This window comes from Triticum dicoccoides, chromosome 4A (genome assembly GCF_002162155.2).
Source record: "Triticum dicoccoides isolate Atlit2015 ecotype Zavitan chromosome 4A, WEW_v2.0, whole genome shotgun sequence".
NCBI classification, from domain to species: domain Eukaryota; kingdom Viridiplantae; phylum Streptophyta; class Magnoliopsida; order Poales; family Poaceae; genus Triticum; species Triticum dicoccoides.
The window spans coordinates 123313010-123324278 of NC_041386.1; positions in this window are offsets into that span (position 1 = coordinate 123313010).

The following is an 11269-nucleotide window of genomic DNA, read 5'->3' on the forward strand; positions in this document are numbered from 1 at the left end:
GAGGATTTTCGCGCGGTGGGCGGGGGGAGTTTGGCACATGGTCGATTTCTCCAAGTGCAGTCCCACATGTCAGTGAAGAGGCAAGCCAAAGCGCGTTCCGTTTGCGTGAGTCGTGTGCAGGACCGAACGTGTGTGGGGTGCAAGGCGACCGCGACAGGAGTGCTATGAGTGTACCGCCTTTTTTCCTTTTAAACTAGGTGCTTCGCCCCCTCAAATTGTTTTTTGTTGCTTCGCGCGATCCATCGATACTACTACTAGTAATCCGGTAATCCCGACTAAAACGGCGCGGCCGGGTCTTTTCCCGCGCGATATGCTGGGAGGTTGGCTTAGTTGGGTTTTTTAGGATGAGTAATTCTACACCTACGTAATCCCAGTTACGTAATTAACGTAATGTGAAATGTGTGAGCTGTTGATTGTAGATTGGGGGGAGGGAGGGGCCCACCACCATGAAAATCAGGGGAGGAGAAAGAGAGGCAATTTACGTTAACCCTTTCGTAGGTTCCCGTAGATGTAGAAAGATGTGAAATGCGTGAATGTGTAGTGGACGTACTATTGGAGTGCCTAAGATAATTTTTGTATGTATAGACCCTATGTGTTTATTTTACTTCGCATGTTAGATTTGTCTCGGTTCAATAAAAAGCAGAGTTGGTGATGATGGTGTGCCTGTCATCCTGCAATATAGGCCGTCCGATCTATATCTAACGGATAGGAAGGAAACTATGACAGTTTACCCGCACTCCTCTCCAGATTTGCAGATAAGGCTTTCCCTAGTTCATCCTTTTCTCCCACAAGATCTTGATCTTCCGTGCAACGCACGGGCATCTTGCTAGTACTCCTACAATATGTATATTATTGTGGAAGTTCATATACACCGGCCGAGATTAATGCAAACACGACAGATTTTCATTACATTTTGAATTTTTATAGGATAGAAAAATAAAAGAAACCCGACCCTAAACCTATTCTACGGTGGCGACCGACGTCCTCCATCTGCGATCTCTATGTACGGGGGCGGGGTTCAAGACCCGTGAAGTGAAGGTGCGGTCTCCGGCGAGGAAGAGTAGAACACGGGATACGGACCGGCCAGTTGGCACACCATGCCCTGCCGCCTCCCATGCCCTACTCATCCTCGGAGGAGTCCCCGACCTCGGCGGTGCCGGACGTTGGACGGCGACAAGTAGGACGCGTGGCTGACGGTGCTCCCGTCGTCGGCCGCCAGCGTGGCCACCGCTTGTGCAGTCGCGTCTGCGTCCGGCTACGCCGCTATTGCGTCGCGAGAGGCGACTTGAGCGAGGGCGGCGACCTCGAGCTTCATCCCCGAAGACAAGCTCCCCCGCAGAGTGTTCGCACTTGTGGTCATGGTGGATGTGGTGCCAGGTAGGAGGATGATGCGCTATGGTGTGGAGGTTAGCTGGGCATTGCCGCTTTAAGTAGCGCATTCCGGTGAGGCCAAGCGTCCGGGTGCATCATTAAGTCGCCGGAGTTGGTTCCTCGGGCACTGAGCCTCTTAACGACGACATACGAACAGACGGCATGAATGCGGGCAGCTGGCACCGGCTGGGAACGCACCGTGTGACGGCGCGAGGGACGAGGGTTTTGGTGTGCCAGGGTAGTCAGCTGTTGTCGTGGCAACGTTGGAGATGCCCTTTGCTCACATGCGATCCCTGCATGTCATTGAAAAAGCAAGACGACCCAGCATGGTCTCAGGTCCAGAGGATGCAGTTGGCCGCGCTACACCACTCCGCGGATGCGTCGCGGCTCCCCGTGCATCCTCGACGAGCCGGGTGTTGGGGTGTGTTTGGATAGTGGCCAAAGTGCACCTTACCAAAATTTTGGTCATGACCCAAAGGTTGGTCTTTGTTTGGATGGTTGTCATTTTTTTGGCATGCCAATGAACTCTAGCCAACTCTAATTCATTTTTCTTGCCAATGTCGGCCAAATCATGGGCAACCAATACCTCAACCAAAATTTTGGTCATGACCCAAAGATTGGTCTTTGTTTGGATGGTTGCCATTTCTTTGGCATGCCAATGAACTCTAGCCAACTCTAGTTCATTTTTCTTGCCAATGTCGGCCAAATCATGGGCAACCAATACCTCAACCAAAATTTTGGCTACCCAATGCTTTGATGGGGCAACCTTGGGCACAAACCAAACATACCGTTGGTCGTGCCATAGCACTAACGCCACCCTCGGCACACTGAAACCGACCGTGTCTAGCGACGATATGAGCGTGTCGCTCACCGCGGTCGCCGTGTCCAGAGGCGGTGCTGGAGCTGCGCCCCGTTGTTGGCCCCAACGACCCACATGAGCGGTTGTCGGTGGCGAGGAGGTTGTGGGCCAGCTCCTCCATTGGACTAGTCTGCGCTCCATCGTCCCGACGGGTGTGCCCCACATGTCGGTTTCCCTGTTTTCCCGGCCATATTCGAGTGTCAGTGCTCCGTGTTGCGCATTAGGCCTTTCACTATGTAGGCCAAGCGAGACAACTTATTGTTTCTTTGAGCCATTCAAGTATAATCATGTGGCGTTTGCTTATTTCTCATTCCTCTCCAACCCTCTTCTCCATCGATCATGTCGCCCTCCAATCGAGTCCATCCTCCCGCATGCCTCATTTGAACATTCCGCCGAGTATCATTCGCATGTACCCACCCTAGTCCTCTTTCAATAGATCTCCGGACCCCGAGATGAAATCGAGAGGGAACGAGTGGGGGCATGTGATACCTAAGGCGGATTCAAAATTTTGAACCGGTGATCATAGCATCCGCAAATCACATATAAAGAGTATTCAATGTTCGTTTCATTTTTGAACGTACAATATACTCCCTCCTATCCTTTCTAGTTTACATATAAGTTTTATGTGTACTCAAAGTATCTCTACTTTGATCAAAAAGGTATCAACATTCAACAACGCCCAATCAATATTGTTAGATTCGTACGTACTCCTAGATTTGTACTCGAGATGGTTTCCAATTTGACTATTGACAAGATTAATAGTACATGAGATGTATAATGTGAAAATTATATCATTAGAAACTCCTTTCACATATGAATTTGACCGTATGCTTTGTGTAAGTTGCATGTCATATATTATTACTCTAACATTTGTGTAACTTGCATGTCATATATTATTACTCTAACATTTGGTCAAAGTAGTATAGTGGAAGTGGATCCTCTGACGTAGGTATCCCTGCCTTACCCTCCCTTTCAGTCACTTACTAGCGGACCCCATGCTTGCTAGGCCACGCATGTCAGTTACTCAATGGGTTCGGCCACGTCAGGGGATCCTCATCCATAGTATACTCCCTCTATTTTTATTTACTCCGCATAAAACGGAGGGAGTGGTGGTATAATAAATGATGCGGGCGGGGGAGGGGAGGGACGTCGGTTTGCTCTCAACTGCGGTCCCACAAGCGAGCGAAAACGCAAGACGAAGCGCGTTCCATTCAGTGAGCAACATGGGGGGTCCAGCGTGCCGGGCTGCAACGCGAACGCGACAAGAGCGATGTACAGTCAAAACCGATTGACCGGTCGTCACCGGAACCACTATTCACACCAGAACCTTTGCTGCTCGGCCTACGCCAGCCACTGCCCTAAAACCACACCAAATCTCCAGCCCATTCCCCCACCTTTCGATCCCCTAGCCCGCATCTAGCGTCCCCTAGTTCGCCGGAAAGCCATGGTGCACCGCAAGATCACTTACTACAAGATGCTGACGCCGGAGCGCCGTGCAGAAATCGCGGCGGTGGTCGGTGCCACAGACCTCCGTTCCCAAGCTCGCTTTGCGGTGGGCCAATCCCTGAGTTCTCTGGAGCCAAGCTACGAGGAGGAGGAAGCCGATCCAATGTTCATGGCGGAGGTCGCGGCGCAGAAGGCCCCCGATGGGTATGAGACGATGGACGTCAACTTCGTGCCGGCGTCCGAGTCCCCCATGATGCAGGCGGACCAGCTGTTCAACATGGCGATACTAAAGGAGGACCGGGAGGCAGAGGCTCAACTCGACGCGGAGCGCGCGCATGCCGCTGGCATCGAGGCTCTCTTGCAGGCGGAACCAGATGTCGTGGATGTGAACCGGGCGGCGGAGGCTCAACTTGAGGCGGAGCGCGCGGATGCCGCTGCCATCGAGGCCCTCCTGGAGGCGGAACCGGACGTCCTGGACTTGAACCGGGCGGCAGAGGCTCGACTCGACACAGAGCGCGCGGATGCCGCTCTCATCGACGCCCTCCTGCAGGCAGAATCGGACGTCCTGGATTTGAACCGGGCGGCGGAGGCTCGACTCGACGCGGAGTGCGCGGATGCCGCTGCCATCGAGGCCCTCCTGCACGCGGAACTGGACGTCCTCGACTTGAACCGGGCTGTGCTCTCGTCCGTGCAGAGCGCCCGCACGCTTTGCTTGAACGAGTAGCTGGAGGCCGAGGACAACCACGGTGCGGAAACACACGTCGGCAGCGACAGCTGGTTCGTGCCGGCAGCCAAAGACGACGAGGCCGTCTCTTTCCGCGAGCAGTGATAGTTTTTCTTTATGTTGTTGTTTTTATGGATCTTTTGCTATGTAAAAACATATATTTGTTATGCAAGTCGCCTGACTTGGGTCAGTCTACCATTTCAGGCGGTTGAATGAATATCCTACGTCTCCTAACCCTTCTTTCCTTCTTCCTCACCTCTTCTTCTTCCCCAACAGACCACCGTACGGGTCGTACGGATACTCCCCAACATGCGGTTGGATAAACATACTCTATGAACGAAAATTATGTGTCAGCGATAGGATGGCCGAGTTTGGTTTGTTCACATGTGACAGCACGTGTCAGTGAGGGTGCGTTCCCTTGGTTGGGTTTGCGGTGTGCAGGAGCGACTATGTGAGGGTGCGGTGCGACCGCGGCGTGCAGGAGCGACCGTGTGAGGGTGCGGTGCCACCGCGACAGCCGTGCGCAAGTGTACCTCCTTCTCATTTTGAAAACTTTAGGCAAGCTTGGCAAATATGTGTGGCGATGTTTGACAATGCAAGGCCTAGACCCAAACAGGATAAGTACGTATGTACTAAGAGTACTAGTGTTAAAAAAGAAAGGCGGGGTTTTCCTTCGCGGGATTTAATCGATACAAATCCTCGATTCATGTGTCAATTAATGCGTATTTTTTCTCCAAAGACCAAAGAGCTAACCATCTCACTCCTTGTTGCTTGATTAATGCAGCGCCATGCAAACCAACCTTCTCACTTCCGCATGCATGCAGGGGATATTAATGTCCTTGGTTGCTAACCCCATCAATTTTGCCTCGATTAGTGTTAGTGGCCCTTTGCAAATTGTAATTTTGATATACTGGCCTTGTGTACAAAAAAATGGAGGTAGTAACTATATTTGACTTCCTTCCCCATTGCAGTGACATCGACGATATCTTTTTTTGGTGGTTTGGCGAAGTGCGTTCGACGGAGAACACCATTGAGGGAGACCACGGTAAGTCGTTCGCAAGTGCCTCCTGCAAGCTGAGACAACCGCCTTATTTGCATCCAGGAAGTCCTTTACTAGTACTACTAGGAGTACTAGTGCGGTGAGATGGTTTCTCGAAGAAGACGATGGAGAAGCGGAGTCAGCGAAGAGTGAAATGATGGTTGCTTCGTCCGTGCTTTTGTGATTTGACGCCTCACTGCTTTGTGATTTGTGATAGAAGGGACAGGGGAGTAGACTCTGTGCTCTATACTGTACTACATGCGTCCACGCATGGGAGAAAGAGGAGAGACGTTGCATTTTTCTATTCCTTCAATCAATCAATCAGGGAGCTTTGGTTCCATCTTTTTGGCTTTGGCAACACCATCCACAATGGTTCCAACGATGCCAAAAGCTATTTTCACATTTGGCTACACATTGTGGATGCCCTTAACCATACCACTTGGTTTTGCTCCTGTGTGCTATCTATACAAATCTCAATTATATTGATCTAAAAAATTATAGAATCAAGATTAGTAAAAAGGAGGTGATTTTGCCGCGCGGATGGTGGGGGAGGTTTCTTATTTGAGAAATGCTACATCCACGTAATGGTTTACGTAAAGTTACGAACTAATGTGATGTGGGACTATTTGATTAGATTAAAGGAGAGGATTAGGCCCACCCCACCTGAAAATCAGGGGGGCATATATAGATTAGATGGAAAGTATACATAGAAGCTACGTAGCCCTTTGTAAGTCTAGGATTAGGCTTCTTATTTTCGGAGGACGTTGTCCTGGCAGTTTGCTAACATGCGGTCCCACGTGTCAGTGCTTTACCAAGCTGATCCGCGTCCCACATGAGGCAGAACAATAGCAGAAGCAACACATGGTTAAGTTGAAGAAGATGAGGGAGAAGCGGATTCAGTAATGAGTGAAATGATGGTTGCTTCGTCCCTCCAACTTCACTGCGGGAAAGGTGCAACTTTGTGATTTGACGCCTCACTGCTCATTACTACGCCGGCGCCATGACTGGGGTGCTACACCCCGGCTGCTCTGCACTATATTCCGGTATGGCACGTGGACCCGGTAGCTTGATGTCCCACATGTCGGCGAAAGGGACTAGAAGATTTATGAAAGCGAGCGTCCACTCTTACGATGGAGGAGTAGACGACACGACGGCCTAGTGAACTGTCACTTGTACTGTATAGTACTATAGTTTTGCTGTTTCGCACGATCCATCGATACAAACCCGATTTAACGGGAAAGGGCGGGATTTTTCCCGCGCGGTAGATGATACTGGCCATACATTTCAAAGGCAATTTTAATGTATGCAAACTGAATAATTATAAGTAACAATATGATATCTAGTAAAACTAAAAACACATATGATTTATTGTGTTAGAGTGTAGTAGTAGTGATGTATTGTATAGTTGTTAGATGTAACATGTGAGAACGTGTAGAAATGTAGTTTTGGAGGGCCTACAGAGAGAAAAGAGTAATACGGTCACCGAACTTCAGAATAAGCTAATTACGGTGATTATACGATTACTTGCTCACAGTTCAGCATCGGATTGCACTCTGTTGACCGACCAAATAGTCTGCGTGGCGCCATGTTGACTAGTTAAATTGACCATGTTCCTTGTGGGTCCCACTTGTCAGTTCGCATAGGAAAAAGGTCAGATAAACACAAATTTACGCAGGCGCGACAAGGCTCCAACCCGTGCACGGGAATCACCTGATTGTGTATGTGTTTGTCAGGGCCTAATGTGTGCGCATGCACGTGTAGGTTGAGCACTTGAGCGTGAGAGTGTGTGTTGGTCATGTGGTGTACTAGTGTGTGCATGCATGCATGCATGCGTGTGTGCATGTGAGTGTTGTGTGCGTGCGTGTGAGTGTTGCGTGCGTGCGTGGCTGCGTGTGTACGTGTGAGTGTTGCGTGCGTGTGTGGGTGCATGTATTTGTGTGAGTGTTGTGTGGATGGAGTTCGTGTGCATGCGTGCGTGTGTGTATAATCACCACAGCAGCTCTTGTGTGTTAAAACAGACGGCTCAGCATACCAATACAAGGCCAACTTGTCCGTTGTGCCCGCGGTCATGACTTCGAACCACCGTCCAAATATTTTTTTGTCGTTTGTTTTCATTCTTACTAGCAAGATGCCCGTGCGTTGCGCGTAACATCAAGTTGCATTTGTATGACTTGTTTATCTTGTGAGGGAAAAGGATGAACGAGGGAAGGCCTTATTTGCAAATGTGGAGAGGTGTGTGGGTACCTTTTTGGAAAATTGCCATAGTTTCTTTCCTATCTGTCAGATATAAATCGGACGACCTATATTGCAGGATGGCAGGCACACCATCATCACCAACTCTGTTTTTTATAAGAGTGTATTTTATGTATTTTATAAGAGTGTAGATGTAGAGTAGATACAAGTCGACAGGTGGGCACGATGGTAGTGAGATAATGTGATGCAACACTAGATGTGCCACATGGACAGTTTAACTAGTCAACTAGTCATGTCATGAGCAAATACAGAGTTGTACGATGAGCCCGTGACTGTATAATAACCACTAAACGTAAATGGTGACCGTAATGAGTGGATTCTGAAGTCCTATGTACGTATCGTGCTTTCGCTTCAAATACAATGATCGTCATTGCATATATCGCGAGAGAAAGATGAAACATGCGTGAATTTTCTGGGGGCTTACTTTTAGAGGACCTGGAGATAGTTTTGTGTGCATACGTGAAAGGGGCGTACAGGGGGGGTATGCGATGGAGAGAGAGATGCTCTTCGTTTCTCTTTATTATGACTAACTTTGTATATAGTATAAAAATATACAAATTCACAGTGCGGAATAAATATCATTGTGGGCACGATGCAATGCAAATTAGCGTTCGTACTCCTCCATATAACTTTGTAATGTTGTATATATGTAGAAACTCTAAAATAATTTTTTGGCCACACTTTATTCAAAAGGAATGTTGTATGCGAAATAAATGTGAAGAGAGGGCTTTTTAGATCAATTGGGTACGTGATGTAACATGTGTGAATGTGTAGTTGATGCATTTGGCGGGGCCTAGAGAGGTATGTGTGTGTATTACGTATTTGAGAGAGGCATGGATTGAGGGGCTGACGGGGGGGGGGGCGTGGGAGAGATAGCACGAGAAATGAGAGTGGTCTAGAGAGAGAGACGAATATGACGTCACGACAAGAGATTCCATTCCCTTGAGTGTGTATATGCAAGGGGGAGGGAATAGAGGCACTAGGAGAAATTTTCTATGTGTGGTGTTTGTGTTGGTATGTGTGGGTGAGAAGATAATGAGACGTGGGGGCAGAGGGTGTGTCACCGTGTGAGGTCTAGTGGGTCGAGGTGAGGCCCTTCGTTCGGTTCCGTCCTGCGCCACATTGATCGGCCCGTGACGCATTTAGGAAGACCCATGGATGACTAGTCATACAAGACAAAGATAGCAGAATTGTGAAGGTCTCTGTGTCCACTGACAAAGCCGGCTAGGATTTGTAACCCTAGGTTCTCGGACTAAGGTAACCCCTTTATCTCTGATATTACTATTCATCCAACTTAACTTTAAGGGGCATCCTACAGAATGCTCTGCTAGAATCATACTCGTCAATTAGGAAGAGCGGTGTGAGACAATGCGTGAGAGACAGGCGTAAAGTTAATGTGCATACATGAGACACGTAGGCAGGTCCATGTATATAGAAAGGGTCGATGAGGATCGTGCATGTGTATGTTTGCGAGAGGAAGAGTGCTTGTGATAAAGGTTAGTGAAAACAGTTGTAAATGGTTACGAGAGGGAGGGAGGGTTATATCTAGAGCATGTGTGCGAGAAAGACACCTCGGGAGAGAGTGTGTGAGCATGTGTGAGAGACCACCGATGGAGAGTGAAACTACACGTAGAAGACTGCTGTACACATTGATTAAATATATAAATTGTATCCAAATATTAGGATGGGATCATGATATTTGCAATTCGCGTAAGGAGCGGTCATTGATCCATCAGACATCTAGATTCTATCGAATTTGAGCATGTCTATGTTATTATTCGACACAATTGATCCACATAGTTAGTATTTTGAACTCCAGACAATGCATCGCTTTTGCAATCGAATATAAACGTGAGTACAGTTCATGTTGTGTGTGTAAAGCACATTATACATACGAAAGTTACACAATGGACATTGTAAATAGCTACCTATGAACTAGCATACATTTGAATTCAACTTAAGGTGGTTTAAAAAAATCGAATTCAACATGAAGTCCATTTAATTATTTGAATTTGATATCATGGCATTTGTAAACCATACCTAAATTATGGGGGCACCAATCTTTGCTCTGATTTTGTACATAATAGCATATGTAGTCGTGTACAAAATAGATTCAAATTTATCTCCTCCATTCCAAAATAATCGTAGTTATAGGATTTTCAAGTGTCAAAATTTCAAAAAGAAGCGGATAATTTAATGAGATTTTGAAACATACAAGGTCAAATATAACGTTGTCTATTTAGGTCAATCCTCATAGTTCAAGAGTACTCTAAACGTGAATGCTTGTGTTTCAAAATTTCGAACGAAGCGCCAAAAGAGCCTCTACTTGCCCGAAACCGTGTGAGACCAATGTTTGATAGTACAAGGAAATTACTTTTCTAATAACTCCGACCCGTGAAACCTACTGGCCCGACGTCCAAAGGTCTAAACCGGGGTAGGTTTGTAGCTTCATCTAGACGCCACGCAACCGCATCCGAAAAACATTCATACACAATGGCCGCCTAAGCACACATGCGCGCGGCCGAAATCGCTCCCGCCCACTATTTGGGACACCTGGGATTACCATCCTACCCCCAACCCGCAGTAGGTCCGAAATTTAAGAGGGGGGGTAAAGTTTGTACTTTCCCCAAATTTCAAACAAGCGCGTCCCATCTTCTGTTCAAAAAAGCCAAAAACAAGCGCGTCCCAGACCGAAACATGGTTCCCCCCACCCGTCCGATTCCCCATTCGTACTCCGTGGGCGCCAAAACTACCTCTCCACTAGCAGCGAAACCCTGGCGTCCTCCGTCCGCCACCCCATCCCACCCATCAACCGCTGCCCTCCTTCATCACGCCGGAGCCGATACCCCGACATCGTCGTCCACCGCAACCTCAACCACAACACCCTCCACGGCTAGTAGTTAAAGCCGAGGCCGACCCATCCGTACCCGAGCCAGTTCAACCATGCCGTCCTGTGCCTCACTACTGCCGCTCCAACTTCTCCACTCTCCACCGCACCGGAGCTGTTCCTGCTACGCCGTCCTTCACCGCCTCGGATCTGCTTTCCCTCCGCCACATACGGCCACGACAACACAGTCAACAATTTGGCCATGGGTTCGTCCAAGCCTGCACCCTCCAGAACATCGGTTTCCCCGGTAAAAAGAAGAAGATCTGCGCGACATGTGGAGGTGACCACACCGGCAACCGAAAAAGGTACTCCTCTTTCCTTATTCGTGCAAATCTTACGTCTCTGCTTGCACGGTATTCATCCCACAGAAGACACTAGTTGACCGCTTCTTCTTGATACTAGATGTTCCTAATAACTCACGATGCACAAGGTTTCTCCTCATATACTATTTCACCTTAGCTAGAGGTCCGTCGCCCCCCTGAATTTCAATTTCTGGCCAGTTGATTCCCAATTAACGGAATCATTCCCCGGCGTAACAGGCGCTAGTACGCCTATTATGCCGGGGAAGCAGTGCCTTGGTGTTTATCTTAGGGGCGTGTGCGGCCTAGAGCTACTGGCGCCCGATCTGGAGGTCGGTCGGGATTAAAGGGATGGCCTGGGGGCGCTGCCAAGCACGGCGGTGGTGTGAGG